Source organism: Triticum aestivum, chromosome 2B, assembly GCF_018294505.1.
Source record: "Triticum aestivum cultivar Chinese Spring chromosome 2B, IWGSC CS RefSeq v2.1, whole genome shotgun sequence".
NCBI lineage: Eukaryota > Viridiplantae > Streptophyta > Magnoliopsida > Poales > Poaceae > Triticum > Triticum aestivum.
Window position 1 is genome coordinate 390,428,884 of NC_057798.1, and position 15,109 is coordinate 390,443,992.

Consider the following 15,109-nt stretch of genomic DNA (forward strand, 5'->3'; position numbering starts at 1 on the left):
CAATCCAAATTCAAGTTCAAACTAAAGTCCAAAATTCATATTTCTCAGACCTGTAAAATAAAATGTTCAAAGTGGGACAAATATTCCATAGCTAATTATGGTGCTGACCCAACACTTTTGTAAACTGTTTTAATGCCCTTTAATAATTAAAACAGTGGCTGAAATCAATCATTAAATGCCTTTCCATTTATGACAAATTCAAAAAAACTCGAAAGCCTCCCAAAATTTTTGTGGATGTGCTAGATAATGCAAGGTATTTATGTGGCCAAGTCCCACTTTTTACAAAATACATTTGCTAGCTAAAAGAAAATGCAGAAAGAAAGAACAAATGAAGAGAAAAAGAAGAAAACAACAGGACTCCCCCCCACCTCATTGGGCCTCGGCCCAGCTGGACCGCTAGCCAGCCCAACCCCACCCGGTCGATCGACCTGTTCCCCCGACCATGCCGCTACAAGCGCGGGTCACCCCAGACCACCTCGTCGGCACCGACGCCGGGAGGGGATAAGGGCGCCACGCCCCGACCTCCTCGGTCTCCCCACCTCCCCACTCACCCCCACTCACCTCGCCCCTCTTGCCCAGATCCACCTCTCCCCCCTCTGTCGATCTGGAGGAAGGACCGGCGCGCCCGTCGCCGTCTGCCTCGCGCCACGTGGCCACCGGCCACCCCTCGTCTCGCCAGCTTACCTTCAAGTGTCGCGCGTTCGACTATGTCGACCTCGCATGCTGGATCGGAACGGAGCGCACCACAGCGTCGCCTCGTCCGCCTCGACCGCCGTCGATCTTCTCCAACGTCGGGCGCCAACGAGCCTCCCTTGAGCCGCCTTTTGCACACCTACAGGCTCCCGGTGAGCCGCACGTCCCCTCCTCCCTTTTCTCCTCTGCTCCCGTTGCCGAACACCACCCGTAGCCGACGTCGGACGTCGCCCCTGTCGACGTGCTCACCGACCCGTCTACACGCCCCCAACATTGCCTCCCGCACCCCCGCTCCGGCCACCACCTGCGGTCACCGCCCCGCATGCGCCCGATGGCCATGATCGCGCTCACGGCACGCGCCTCGCCCGAACGCCGCCGCGCCTGTGCTCCCACTCTGTCCCATGGCCCCTCCAGCTCCGGCCTGCCTCCTCTATCGTGCCACCGCACCCTCCCACGCTCATCGTTGCCCGCGGCAGCGGCCGAGGCCACGCCAGCTGGCGCCGGTTTGCGCGCCCGCCCCTCACCGTGGCTCCGGCTAGCCGCGCCAGCGCCACCCCTTGATGCGGCCTCGCTCGCCGTTTCACCCACTCGGGTCTGCCCCCTTAGGCATGCGCCCGCATCTGCTGCACATGCGCGCCCGCTAACACCCCCCCCCCCCCCCCGACCACTAACCAAGGGGTCCCATGCCCCTGTTGTAAAAAAAGATTTTTTTTTATAATTAATTAATTAATTAATTAAAATTTTAATTAACTTAATTAAATAGGATTTAATTAGCTAATCACTGGTTTAATTGTAGATGAGAATTAATTAACTAGACCTAGTCTATGACAGGGGGCCCCACCCCCTGTTGACCAATCAAACGTTGACTTTTCAACTGGGTCCCCCTGACCCACATGTCACCCTCTGGTACACTTAAGTATACACAGATCAGGGTGCACCTAGCATTTACTCATTAATTTCGAATTAAATTAAATTGCAGACTATCTTTAAAACTTCGGAAAATCATAGAAATTAAACCGTAGCTCGGATTGAAAAACTTTCTACATGAAAGTTGCTCAGAACGACGAGGCAAATCCGAATACGCGGTCCGTTCATCTGTCACATGCCCATATCATAGAAAACATGCAACCTTTCCCTTCTGTTTCATATGTTAAAAAATGCCAGACTTCAGGAAAACTTTCCCAGATGTTATCCCCCTTCGCCGGTATCGTGCAACACTGCGTTAGATCACCCCTAGCTTTGTTTTTGTCTTGTTATGCTTATGTTTGCATGTATTTACTGTTTCTTCCCCCTCTACTCTCCGGTAGACCCTGAGACCGCTGCTGATTCCATGGTGATCGACTACATCATCGACGACCCTCCTTCTTGTCTGAGCAACCAGGCAAGCCCTCCCTTTGATCATCCCGATATCGCCCATTATATACTCTCATGCTTGCATTAGATTTTGCTACTGTTATTGTTTGCTCCTATTCTGATGCATAGCCTACTTTTGTAACCTACTTTTGTACCTTGCCTGCTTACCCTAAACTGCTTAGTATAGGTTGGTTTAGTGATCCATCAGTGACCCTCACATTGTCCTTGTTACCCATGGTTCAACTCTGATGACTCGATCAACGTGATCGATGACCAAAGCCTGACACCTCACATCACATCACACCCCTTTAGTTGCTCGACTCTGCAGATTTACTATCGAGGCCGAGGGTGATCCCTCATAACGCACTCCTGATGATAGTTCTGTAGTGTAGCAATTCGGTCATGGTCAACGAGGGTGGTTCCTCGTTCACCATTCCTGATACGGCTCTGTTGTGCAACACCTCAAGTGTGAACCTCGAGGGTGGATCCTCTTAGGTTCACCTTCATGATTACATCGAGTGGAATCCTCCGTGGGTGATTCCTCGGGTTTTCCCCTTGATGTTTGGACACATGGTTACCTTGACTTTACTTGAGATCATTGTGGAAGTTGGGTCGGCCCTGAGGGGTACCCGTGAGTTGATGTGAAAGTCGGGCGGGCCCGTAGAGCACGCACGAGTTTTCCACGTGGCACGGCCCGGCAGTCTGGGCCCTTGCCATAAGTCCACGAGACGGGGCGACGGGGTCACATTATCGTGAGTCTCTGCTCGTCTCCGCGAGCCCCCAATGCACTAACAACTTTGGGTATTTGTTTTGAGTTGGCCTCTAGCCTTTACGCACTAACCACCACGCGAGAATAGATATGGGCCTCGACGTTGCAGTATCAGCCAAACCTTTGTCAGACGTCCAGTTTAGCAGTGCGGCACGGTCGGATCGTGCTGGCCATCCGAGGCGGTGCTGGTATTCACCCTACGCGCAACGACCCGGAGTGCTGCGGGCGATGGGCCCAAGACCCCGGAGCACTTAGGATGTAGACCGGCGGGGACCTCTCTACTGAGCCTGGGTAGGGTTGCGACGTGTTGATCTTTTGAGGCTGGCCATTGACCCCATAAAGGTGTGTCCGGCCAGAGTGATCGAGCTTGTTGGGTAACGTGGTGCACCCTTGCAGGGAAGATATATATTCGAATACCGTGTCCATGATAATGGACGTTCAGACTTATATCCTGATCTTATACAACAAGAAATGGATACTTGATATGTGATGGATATGTGGCTCCGGGATTGCTTTCTCGCAGGGAGTCGAGGAAGGATCTCTGGGCGTTGATGTTACAACATGTTTGTTAAATATAAGCTTCTATTCTTTACTCTCCTACATGCTGCAAGATGCTCGGAGCTACTTGAAGATGCTAGTCTTCGCTAGGCTAGGCCTTCCCCCCTCTATTCTGGCATTCTGCAGTTCAGTCCACAGATACAAACCTTCCATTTTGATACCAATGCATACTTAGTAGAGATCTGATGCTTGCGAGTACTTTGGATGAGTACTCACGGTTGCTTTGCTACCCCTTTTCCCCCTTCTTTCTAATTTCCGGTTGATGCAACCAGATGGTGGATCCCTGGAGCCAGATGCCACCATCGACGGATATTACTACGTGGAGACCGCGACGACCAGGAGTTAGGAGGTCCCAGGCAGGAGGCCTTGCCTCTTCCATCATTGTTGCTTTTGTGCTAGCCTTCTTAAGGCATCCTTGTTTAACTTATGTCTGTACTCAGATATCGTTGCTTCTGCTGACTCTTGTGTATCGAGTTATGTATTTGAGCCCTCGAGGCCCTGGCTTGTAATATAAAGCTTGTATTATTTTGATTTGTGTCTAGACTTGTGTTGTGATATCTTCCCGTGAGTCCCTGATCTTGATCGTATACATTTGCGTGTATGATTAGTGTACGATTGAATTGGGGGCGTCACAAGTTGGTATTAGAGTCGACTGCCTGTAGGATCCCCCTTTCCAACTCCTTGGCCGAAGTTGAGTCTAGTCTTTGAAAAACTGTTTTACTAACATGGCTGTGTGGCTTACGGGTCCATGTCGCCATTGGGTGGTAGTAGGATCTTTTATTCCTCATCCTTACTCTGGGAATCTGATCTCTCTTCTATTCGGGTTAAATGATTTTGCTAACTCTAACTCTAGGTTCTCGTAAACACATTCTCCCGGAGAGCCCCTCACTCCATATGATTGTTTGGTGCACCAGAAGATTCTGAAGATACTCTCCGATGTTTTACCGAGACCCTTGTACCCTTCGATGTTGCGATCCCTACCACCGATAAATCCTTAGGTGTAACTACCTACATTGTCGTTCATACAGTCATTCCTCGTTGATCTTGTTATTACAAGATGCCCTGAATTTCTCCTTATTGTTCCGACAATACCTTGTGCCTACTGCATTGCAGTTCCTCGCTGCACGAATACCCCTACGGATAATTAATCATTCTTATCGAGTATCCGTTCATCCTTAGTTATTCTTATGCTTCATAAAGTACTTATAATACAATCCGAGCTTTCGATGACCTCTGTCGCCTATTGCTCTAGAAGGTCTTACCTGCCTACACTCTGGTTAATTCCTTATGCCTAGCAGTATCCATTGACGTCCTTTGTCATTATCACCTTGAGTCTTTGGATTTGGTATGTTTGTGTCGCAATCATCAGTTGATCCTTATAGATTATCTTTCCAGCTCAGACGTCCTCCCGAACATGAGCTGGTTCTCGGCCAATCAGGTTGCCATCGATTGTGCCCTAAGTCTATTCAACTTATCCATCCTTGGTCAGAGCATTTGCTTCTGATCCCTTGATATTTTGGAAATCGTAAATTCGTTGCTTTTGAGCCTTGATTTAGTCAGTTGCTTCTATAATCTAATCTCCTTGCATTCTTTCTTCATCTGGTTGAGTATCGATGCTCACATCATATCCCTTGTGGACCACCAGATCCCTTGTTGTATTTTATCCGACATCGTCCTTCATGTTCAGTAACCTTGTTATCCTTTCCTCCGATACATAATGCTTTTGGTAAATTGTATCCCCCGCTCTTGTTAAGCATACTCTACTTCTAGGCTTGAGTTATTTACTCGTGAAGTTTGTGCTATATGTTCCTAAGATGCCGCAGTGGGTTGAGCCTAAGCCTTCCCTAATCTGTGAACCCGAAGATTATGCGAGTTATATCTACTGGCGTTTCTTTGGATAAATTTTCAATTCTACAACTTTGTCAAAGACGAGAAGTAAATGAAAAGTTGTGCATTAGAGAAGTGGAAGTTGACCTTGAGCCTTGTGTTCATGCCCATGGACCCGATGTGGAACTTAACATGGAAGCTTCTTGCTATAATAATAGACCCATTGCGATAAGTTCATCTTGTATCCATGTTTGGTCCTTTGCAATCGTGGTTCCGGCCATATTGTTCTTGTTTGATCCATTTATCCGACAAGTTAAAGTACTTGTATTCTTCAAATCGTTTCACCTGTTCAACCTCTACATTGATATACCTTCGAGTATTATCCTCTGGTATCTCGAGAATATCACAGAACTACATAACTTCTTATGAGTTCTTGATCATCTATTATTTCTCGTTGATTCAAATTTTTCACTGGTTCAGAGTTGTTAGACACTCGAGAATACAGATAACTGATTCGAGTCTACGCTTTCCTTAATCTTTCTTGTAACCTATCTTATCTGAGCAGTGCTAATTCCCTGCTTATGTAGACACCTCAGTGTACAAGCTCTGTCTGTAAGACCTTGTTACTATTGTTGATGACATTCCGGTAGCCACCGATGGACGAGAACTTTGCCTATTGGTCTGCCTCATCTTAACTAGCATGAAAATGGTTATCTTCGTCCCTCACCCTTGGTACCAACGTTGTTGCCAACATAACTGACAGGTTGTCCTCTGGCCTGCCTTTCTATCATGACCGTGCAAAATGTAATGCCTTCTTGCTTTTTAACCCACATGGTGGGCCCATAACCCACAGTTCCACAGGATCGAAACCTGACTCTCATGTACATCTCTGTCTTCCAAAATTGTTCCTCATGCTTGGTTTCGTATGTAATTCACGAGCCACCTTCTTGTGATCTGTTCTGGTATCAGATGCAATACTTATTTTCGATGCTTTGAACCCCTTTCACCCTCTGTTTCAGGCAACGAATGATTGCCTACCCAGTTGAAGCTTCTTATTGCACCTTCTAGCCTTGCTCTCGATGACTTTCTTGACTTTCAATTCGAGAGATGCCTCTATGCCACGTACACCAAGATAGCCCACAGGTACCTATCTTGTGATTGAGCTCCGTCCTTCCCAAGTCTTTCCCCCTTACCCCACCCCTTAAATCTCGGGACGAGATTTCTTGTAGTGGAGGAGAATTGTGACGTCCGGATAATTAAGCTACAGTAATCCCCTGTTAATGGTGCCATATCATCACATTACTGTTGCTAATCCTCGCTTGATCCAAATCGCAATCCAAATTCAAGTTCAAACTAAAGTCCAAAATTCATATTTCTCAGACCTGTAAAATAAAATGTTCAAAGTGGGACAAATATTCCATAGCCAATTATGGTGCTGACCCAACACTTTTGTAAAGTGTTTTAATGCCCTTTAATAATTAAAACAGTGGCTGAAATCAATCATTAAATGCCTTTCCATTTATGACAAATCCAAACAAACTCGAAAGCCTCCCAAACTTTTTGTTGATGTGCTAGATAATGCAAGGTATTTATGTGGCCAATGTTGGGGAACGTAGTAATTTCAAAAAAAATCCTACGCACATGCAAGATCATGGTGATGCATAGCAATGAGAGGGGAGAGTGTTGTCTACGTACCCTCGTAGACCGGCAACGGAAGCGTTGACACAACGTAGAGTAAGTAGTCGTACATCTTCCCGATCCGACCGATCCAAGTACCGAACATACGGCACCTCCGAGTTCTGCACACGTTCAACTCGGTGACGTCCCTCGAGCTCCGATCCAGCTGAGTGTTGAGGGAGAGTTTCGTCAGCACGATGGTGTGATGACGGTGATGATGTTCTACCGATGCAGGGCTTCGCCTAAGCACCGCTACGGTATGACCGAGGTGGAATATGGTGGAGGGGGGCACCGCACACGGCTAAGGAACGATCATGAAGATCAACTTGTGTGTCATGGGGTGCCCCCTGGCCCTGTATATAAAGGAGGGAGGGGGAAGGTGCGGTCGGCCCCTAGGGGTGCGCCTGGAGGAGTCCTACTCCCACCGGGAGTAGGACTCCCCCCTCTTGCCTTGTTGGAGAAGGAAAGGGGAAGGGGGAAAGAGGAAAGGGGGGCGCCCCCCCCCTTCCTTGTCCTATTCGGACTAGGGGGGAGGGGGCGCGGCCTGCCCTGGCCGGCTCTCCTCTTCTCCCTTAAGGCCCATGTAGGCCCATTAACCCCCGGGGGGTTCCGGTAACCCCCCGGTACTCCGGTAAAATCCCAATTTCACCCGGAATGATTCTGATATCCAAATATAGGCTTCCAATATATCAATCTTTATGTCTCGACCATTTCGAGACTCCTCGTCATTTCTGTGATCACATCCGGAACTCCGAACAACCTTCGATACATCAAAACACAAAAACCCTAATTACGATCATCAATGAACTTTAAGCGTGCGGACCCTACGGGTTCGAGAACTATGTAGACATGACCGAGACACGTCTCCGGTCAATAACCAATAGCGGAACCTAGATGCTCATATTGGTTCCTACATATTCTACGAAGATCTTTATCGGTCAAACTGCATAACAACATATGTTGTTCCCTTTGTCATCGGTATGTTACTTGCCCGAGATTCGATCGTCGGTATTCCAATACCTAGTTCAATCTCGTTACCGGCAAGTCTCTTTACTCGTTCCGTAATACATCATTCTGCAACTAACTCATTAGTTGCAATGCTTGCAAGGCTTAAGTGATGTGCATTACCGAGTGGGCCCAGAGATACCTCTCCGACAATCGGAGTGACAAATCCAAATGTCGAAATACGCCAACCCAACAAGTACCTTCGGAGACACCTGTAGAGCACCTTTATAATCACCCAGTTACGTTGTGACGTTTGGTAGCACACAAAGTCTTCCTCCGGTAAACGGGATTTGCATAATATCATAGTCATAGGAACATGTATAAGTCATGAAGAAAGCAATAGCAGAATACTAAACGATCAAGTGCTAAGCTAACGGAATGGGTAAAGTCAACCACATCATTCTCCTAATGATGTGATCCCGTTAATCAAATGAAAACTCATGTCTATGGCTAGGAAACATAACCATCTTTTATCAACGAGCTAGTTAAGTAGAGGCCTACTAGTGACACTCTGTTTGTCTATGTATTCACACAAGTATTATGTTTTCGGTTAATAAAATTCTAGCATGAATAATAAACATTTATCATGATATAAGGAAATAAATAATAACTTTATATTGCCTCTAGGGCATATTTCCTTCAGCCAAGTCCCACTTTTTACAAAATACATTTGCAAGCTAAAAGAAAATGCAGAAAGAAAGAACAAATTAAGAGAAAAAGAAAAAAACAACATGACTCCCCCCCCCACCTCACTGGGCCTCGGCCCAGCTGGACCGCTAGCCAGCCCAACCCCACCGGTCGATCGACATGTTCCCTCGACCGTGCCGCTACAGGGGCGGGTCGCCCCGGACCACCTCACTGGTGCCAACGCCGGGAGGGGATAAGGGCGTCACGCCCCGACCTCCTCGGTCTCCCCACCTCCCCACTCACACCCACTCACCTCGCCCCTCTCGCCCAGATCCACCTCTCCCCCTCTGTCGATCTGGAGGAAGGACCGGCATGCCCATCGCCGTCTGCCTCGTGCCACTGTGACCACCGGCTGATACTGCAACGTCTAGGCCCATATCTATTCTCGCGTGGTGGTTAGTGCGTAAAGGCCAGAGGCCAACTCAGAACAAATACCCAAACCTGTTAGTGCATTGGGGGCTCGCGGAGACGAGTAGAGACTCACGATAATGTGACCCCATCGCCCGTCTCGTGGACTTACGGCAAGGGCCCAGACTGCCCGGCCGTGCCATGTGGAAAACTCGCGGGTGCTCTACGGGCCCGCTCGACTTTCACATCAACTCGCGGGTACCCCTCAGGGCCGACCCGACTTCCACAATGATATCAAGTAATGTCAAGGTAACTGTGTGTCCAAACATCAAGGGGAAAACCCAAGGAATCACCCACGGAGGATTCCACTCGATGTAATCATCAAGGTGAATGTAAGAGGATACACCCTCGAGGTTCACACTTGAGGTGTTGCACGACAGAGCCGTATCGGGAATGGTGAACGAGGAACCACCCTCGTTGACCATGACCGAATAGCTACACTACAGAATTATCATCAGGAGTGTGTTATGAGGGATCACCCTCGGTACTCGATAGTAAATCTGCAGAGTCGAGCAACTAAAGGGGCGTGATGTGATGTGAGGTGTCAGGCTCTGGTTATCGATCACGTTGATCGAGTCATCAGAGTTAAAGCAGGGGCAATAAGGATAATGTGGGGGTCACTGGTGGATCACTAACCAACCTATACTAAGCAGTTTAGGGTAAGCAAGCAAAGTACAAAAGCAGGTTACAAAAGCAGGCTATGCATTAGAATAGGAGCAAACAATAATAGTAGCAAAATCTAATGCAAGCATGAGAGTATAGAATGGGCGATATCAGGATGATCAAAGGGAGGGCTTGCCTGGTTGCTCAGACAAGAAGGAGGGTCGTCGGTGACATAGTCGATCACCGTGGCATCAGCAGCGGTCTTAGGGTCTACCGGAGAGCAGAGGGGGAAGAAACAGTAAATACACACAAACATAAGCATAACAAGACAACAATAAAGCTAGGGGTGATCTAACGCAGTGTTGCATGATACCGGTGAAGGGGGATAACATCCGGGAAAGTTTTCCCGAAATCCGGCATTTTCAGATAGATGAAACGGAAGGGAAAGATTGCATGTTTGCTATGATAGGGGCATGTGACAGATGAACGGACCGCGTATTCGGATTTGCCTCGTCGTTTTGAGGAACTTTCATGTAGAAAGTTTTTCGATCCGAGCTACGGTTTAATTTCTATGATTTTCCGAAGTTTTAAAGATATTCTGCAATTTAATTTAATTCGAAATTAATGAGTAAATGAAGGAAATATGCCCTAGAGGCAATAATAAAGTTATTATTTATTTCCTCATATCATGATAAATGTTTATTATTCATGCTAGAATTGTATTGACCGGAAACATGATACATGTGTGAATACATAGACAAACTTAATGTCACTAGTATGCCTCTACTTGACTAGCTCATTAATCAAAGATGGTTATGTTTCCTAACCATAGACATGTGTTGTCATTTGATTAACGGGATCACATCATTAGGAGAATGATGTGATTGACTTGACCCATTCCGTTAGCTTAGCACTTGACCGTTTAGTATGTTGCTATTGTTTTCTTCATGACTTATACAAGTTCCTGCAACTATGAGATTATGCAATTCCCGTTTACCAGAGGAACACTTTGTGTGCTACCAAACGTCACAACATAACTGGGTGATTATAAAGGAGCTCTACAGGTGTCTCCAAAGGTACATGTTGGGTTGGCGTATTTCGAGATTAGTTTTGTCACTCCGATTGTCGGAGAGGTATCTCTGGGCCCTCTTGGTAATGCACATCACTATAAGCCTTGCAAGCAATGTAGCTAATGAGTTAGTTACGGAATGATGCATTACGTAACGAGTAAAGAGACTTGCCGGTAACGAGATTGAACTAGGTATTGGATACCGACGATCGAATCTCGAGCAAGTAACATACCGATGACAAAGGGAACAATGTATGTTGTTATGCGGTTTGACCGATAAAGATATTCGTAGAATATGTAGGAGCCAATATGAGCACCCAGGTTCCGCTATTGGTTATTGACCGGAAACGAGTCTCGATCATGTCTACATAGTTCTCGAACCCGCAGGGTCCGCACGCTTAAGGTTTCGTTGATAGTTTTATTATGAGTTTATGTGTTTTGATGTACCGAAGGTTGTTCGGAGTCCCGGATGTGATCACGGACTTGACGAGGAGTCTCGAAATGGTCGAGACATAAAGATCGATATATTGGACGACTATATTTGGACACCAGAAAGGTTCCGGGTGAGATTGGGACAATACCGGAGCTCCGGGAGGTTATCAGAACCCCCCGGGAGGTATATGGGCCTTATTGGGCCTTAGTGGAAAGGAGGGAGAAGAAGCAAAGGAGGGGGCGCCCCCCTCCCCCAAGCCCAATCCGAATTGGGAGGGGGGCCGGCCCCCTTTCCTTCTTCCCTCCCCCCTCTTCCTTCCCTCTCCCCCTCCTAATAGGAAAAGGGGGGCTCCTACTCCCGATTGGGGTTGGACTCCCCCCTAGGGCGCGCCACCCCCCTTGGCCGGCCCCCTCCTCCACTCCTTTATATACGGGGGAGGGGGCACCCTATTGACACAACAATTGATCTCTTGATCTCTTAGCCGTGTGCGGTGCCCCCCTCCACCATAGTCCTCCTCGATAATATGTTAGCGGTGCTTAGGTGAAGCCCTGTGACGGTAGAACATCAAGATCGTCACCACGCCGTTGTGCTGACGGAACTCTTCCCCGACATTCTGCTGGATTGGAGTACGGGGATCGTCATCGAGCTGAACGTGTGCTAGAACTCGGAGGTGTCGTAGTTTCTGTGCTTGATCGGTCGGGCCGTGAAGACGTACGACTACATCAACTGCGTTGTTCTAACGCTTCCGCTTTCGGTCTACGAGGGTACGTGGACAACACTCTCCCCTCTCGTTGCTATGCATCACCATGATCTTGCGTGTGCGTAGGATTTTTTTGAAATTACTACGTTCCCCAACAATGCCATTCGAGCCAGGTTTTATGCGTAGATGTTATATGCACGAGTAGAACACAAGTGAGTTGTGGGCGATACAAGTCATACTGCTTACCAGCATGTCATACTTTGGTTCGGCGGTATTGTTGGATGAAGCGGCCCGGACCGACATTACGCGTACGCTTACGCGAGACTGGTTCTACCGACGTGCTTTGCACACAGGTGGCTGGCGGGTGTCTGTTTCTCCAACTTTAGTTGAACCGAGTGTGGCTACGCCCGGTCCTTGCGAAGGTTAAAATAGCACTAACTTGACAAACTATCATTGTGGTTTTGATGCGTAGGTAAGAACGGTTCTTGCTCAGCCCGTAGCAGCCACGTAAAATTTGCAACAACAAAGTAGAGGACGTCTAACTTGTTTTTGCAGGGCATGTTGTGATGTGATATGGTCAAGATGTGATGCTATATTTTATTGTATGAGATGATCATGTTTTGTAACCGAGTTATCGGCAACTGGCAGGAGCCATATGGTTGTCGCTTTATTGTATGAAATGCAAACGCCCTGTAATTGCTTTACTTTATCACTAAGCGGTAGCGATGGTCGTAGAAGCAATAGATGGCGTAACGACAATGATGCTACGATGGAGATCAAGGTGTCACGCCGGTGATGATGGTGATCACGATGGTGCTTCGGAGATGGAGATCACAAGCACAGGATGATGATGGCCATATCATATCACTTATATTGATTGCATGTGATGTTTATCCTTTATGCATCTTATCTTGCTTTGATTGACGGTAGCATTTTAAGATGATCTCTCACTAATTATCAAGAAGTGTTCTCCCTGAGTATGCACCGTTGCGAAAGTTCTTCGTGCTGAGACACCACGTGATGATCGGGTGTGATCGGCTCTACGTTCAAATACAACGGGTGCAAAACAGTTGCGCACACGGAATACTCAGGTTTAACTTGACGAGCCTAGCATATACAGATATGGTCTCGGAACACGGAGACCGAAAGGTCGAACGTGAATCATATAGTAGATATGATCAACATAGTGATGTTCACCATTGAAACTACTCCATCTCACGTGATGATCGGACATGGTTTAGTTGATTTGGATCACGTGATCACTTAGATGACTAGAGAGATGAATGTCTAAGTGGGAGTTCTTTAGTAATATGATTAATTGAACTTAAATTTATCATGAACTTAGTACCTGATAGTATTTTGCTTGTCTATGTTTGTTGTAGATAGATGGCTCATGCTGTTGTTCCGTTGAATTTTAATGCGTTCCTTGAGGAAGCTAAGTTGAAAGATGATGGTAGCAATTACACGGACTGGGTCCGTAACTTGAGTATTATCCTCATTGCTTCACAGAAGAATTATGTCCTGGAAGCACCGCTGGGTGCCAGGCCTACTGCAGATGCAACTGACGACGTTAAGAACGTCTGGCAGAGCAAAGCTGATGACTACTCGATAGTTCAGTGTGCCATGCTTTACGGTTTTGAACCGGGTCTTCAACGACATTTTGAATGTCATGGAGCATATGAGATGTTCCAGGAGTTGAAGTTAATATTTCAAGCAAACGCCCGGATTGAGAGATATGAAGTCTCCAATAAGTTCTATAGCTGTAAGATGGAGGAGAATAGTTCTGTCAGTGAACATATACTCAAAATGTCTGGGTATAATAATCACTTGATTCAACTGGGAGTTAATCTTCCTGATGATAGTGTCATTGACAGAATTCTTCAATCATTGCCACCAAGCTACAAGAGCTTCGTGATGAACTGTAATATGCAAGGGATGGACAAGACTATTCCCGAGCTCTTCGTGATGCTAAAGGCTGCGGAGGTAGAAATCAAGAAGGAGCATCAAGTGTTGATGGTCAATAAGACCACCAGTTTCAAGAAAAATGGTAAAGGGAAGAAGAAGGGGAACTTCAAGAAGAACAGCAAACAAGTTGCTGCTCAAGAGAAGAAACCCAAGTCTGGACCTAAGCCTGAAACTGAGTGCTTTTACTGCAAGCAGACTGGTCACTGGAAGCGGAACTGCCCCAAGTATTTGGCGGATAAGAAGGATGGCAAGGTGAACAAAGGTATATGTGATATACATGTTATTGATGTGTACCTTACTAATTCTCGCAGTAGCACCTGGGTATTTGATACTGGTTCTGTTGCTAATATTTGCAACTCAAAACAGGGACTATAGATTAAGCGAAGATTGGCTAAGGACGAGGTGACGATGCGCGTGGGAAATGGTTCCAAAGTCAATGTGATTGCGGTCGGCACGCTACCTGTACATCTACCTTCGGGATTAGTTTTAGACCTGAATAATTGTTATTTGGTGCCAGCGTTGAGCATGAAAATTATATCTGGATCTTATTTGATGCGAGACGGTTATTCATTTAAATCTGAGAATAATGGTTGTTCTATTTATATGACTAATATCTTTTATGGTCATGCACCCTTGAAGAGTGGTCTATTTTTATTAAATCTCGATAGTAGTGATACACATATTCATAATGTTGAAGCCAAAAGATGCAGAGTTGATAATGATAGTGCAACTTATTTGTGGCATTGTCGTTTGGGTCATATTGGTGTAAAGAACATGAAGAAACTCCATACTGATGGACTTCTGGAATCACTTGATTATGAATCACTTGGTACTTGCGAACCGTGTCTCATGGGCAAGATGACTAAAACTCCGTTCTCCGGAACTATGGAGTGATCAACTGATTTGTTGGAAATCATACATACTGATGTATGTGGTCCAATGAATATTGAGGCTCGCGACGGGTATCATTATTTTCTCACCTTCACAGATGATTTGAGCAGATATGGGTATATCTACTTGATGAAACACAAGTCTGAAACATTTGAAAAGTTCAAAGAATTTCAGAGTGAAGTGGAAAATCATCGTAACAAGAAAATAAAGTTTCTATGATATGATCGTGGAGGAGAATATTTGAGTTATGAGTTCGGTTTACATTTGAAGCAATGCAGAATAGTTTCACAACTCACGCCTCCCGGAACACCACAAAGAAACGGTATGTCCGAATGTCGTAATCGTACTTTACTAGATATGGTGCGATCTATGATGTCTTTTACTGATTTACCGCTATTGTTTTGGGGTTATGCTTTAGAGACGGTCGCATTCACATTAAATAGGGCACCATCAAAATCCGTTGAGACGACG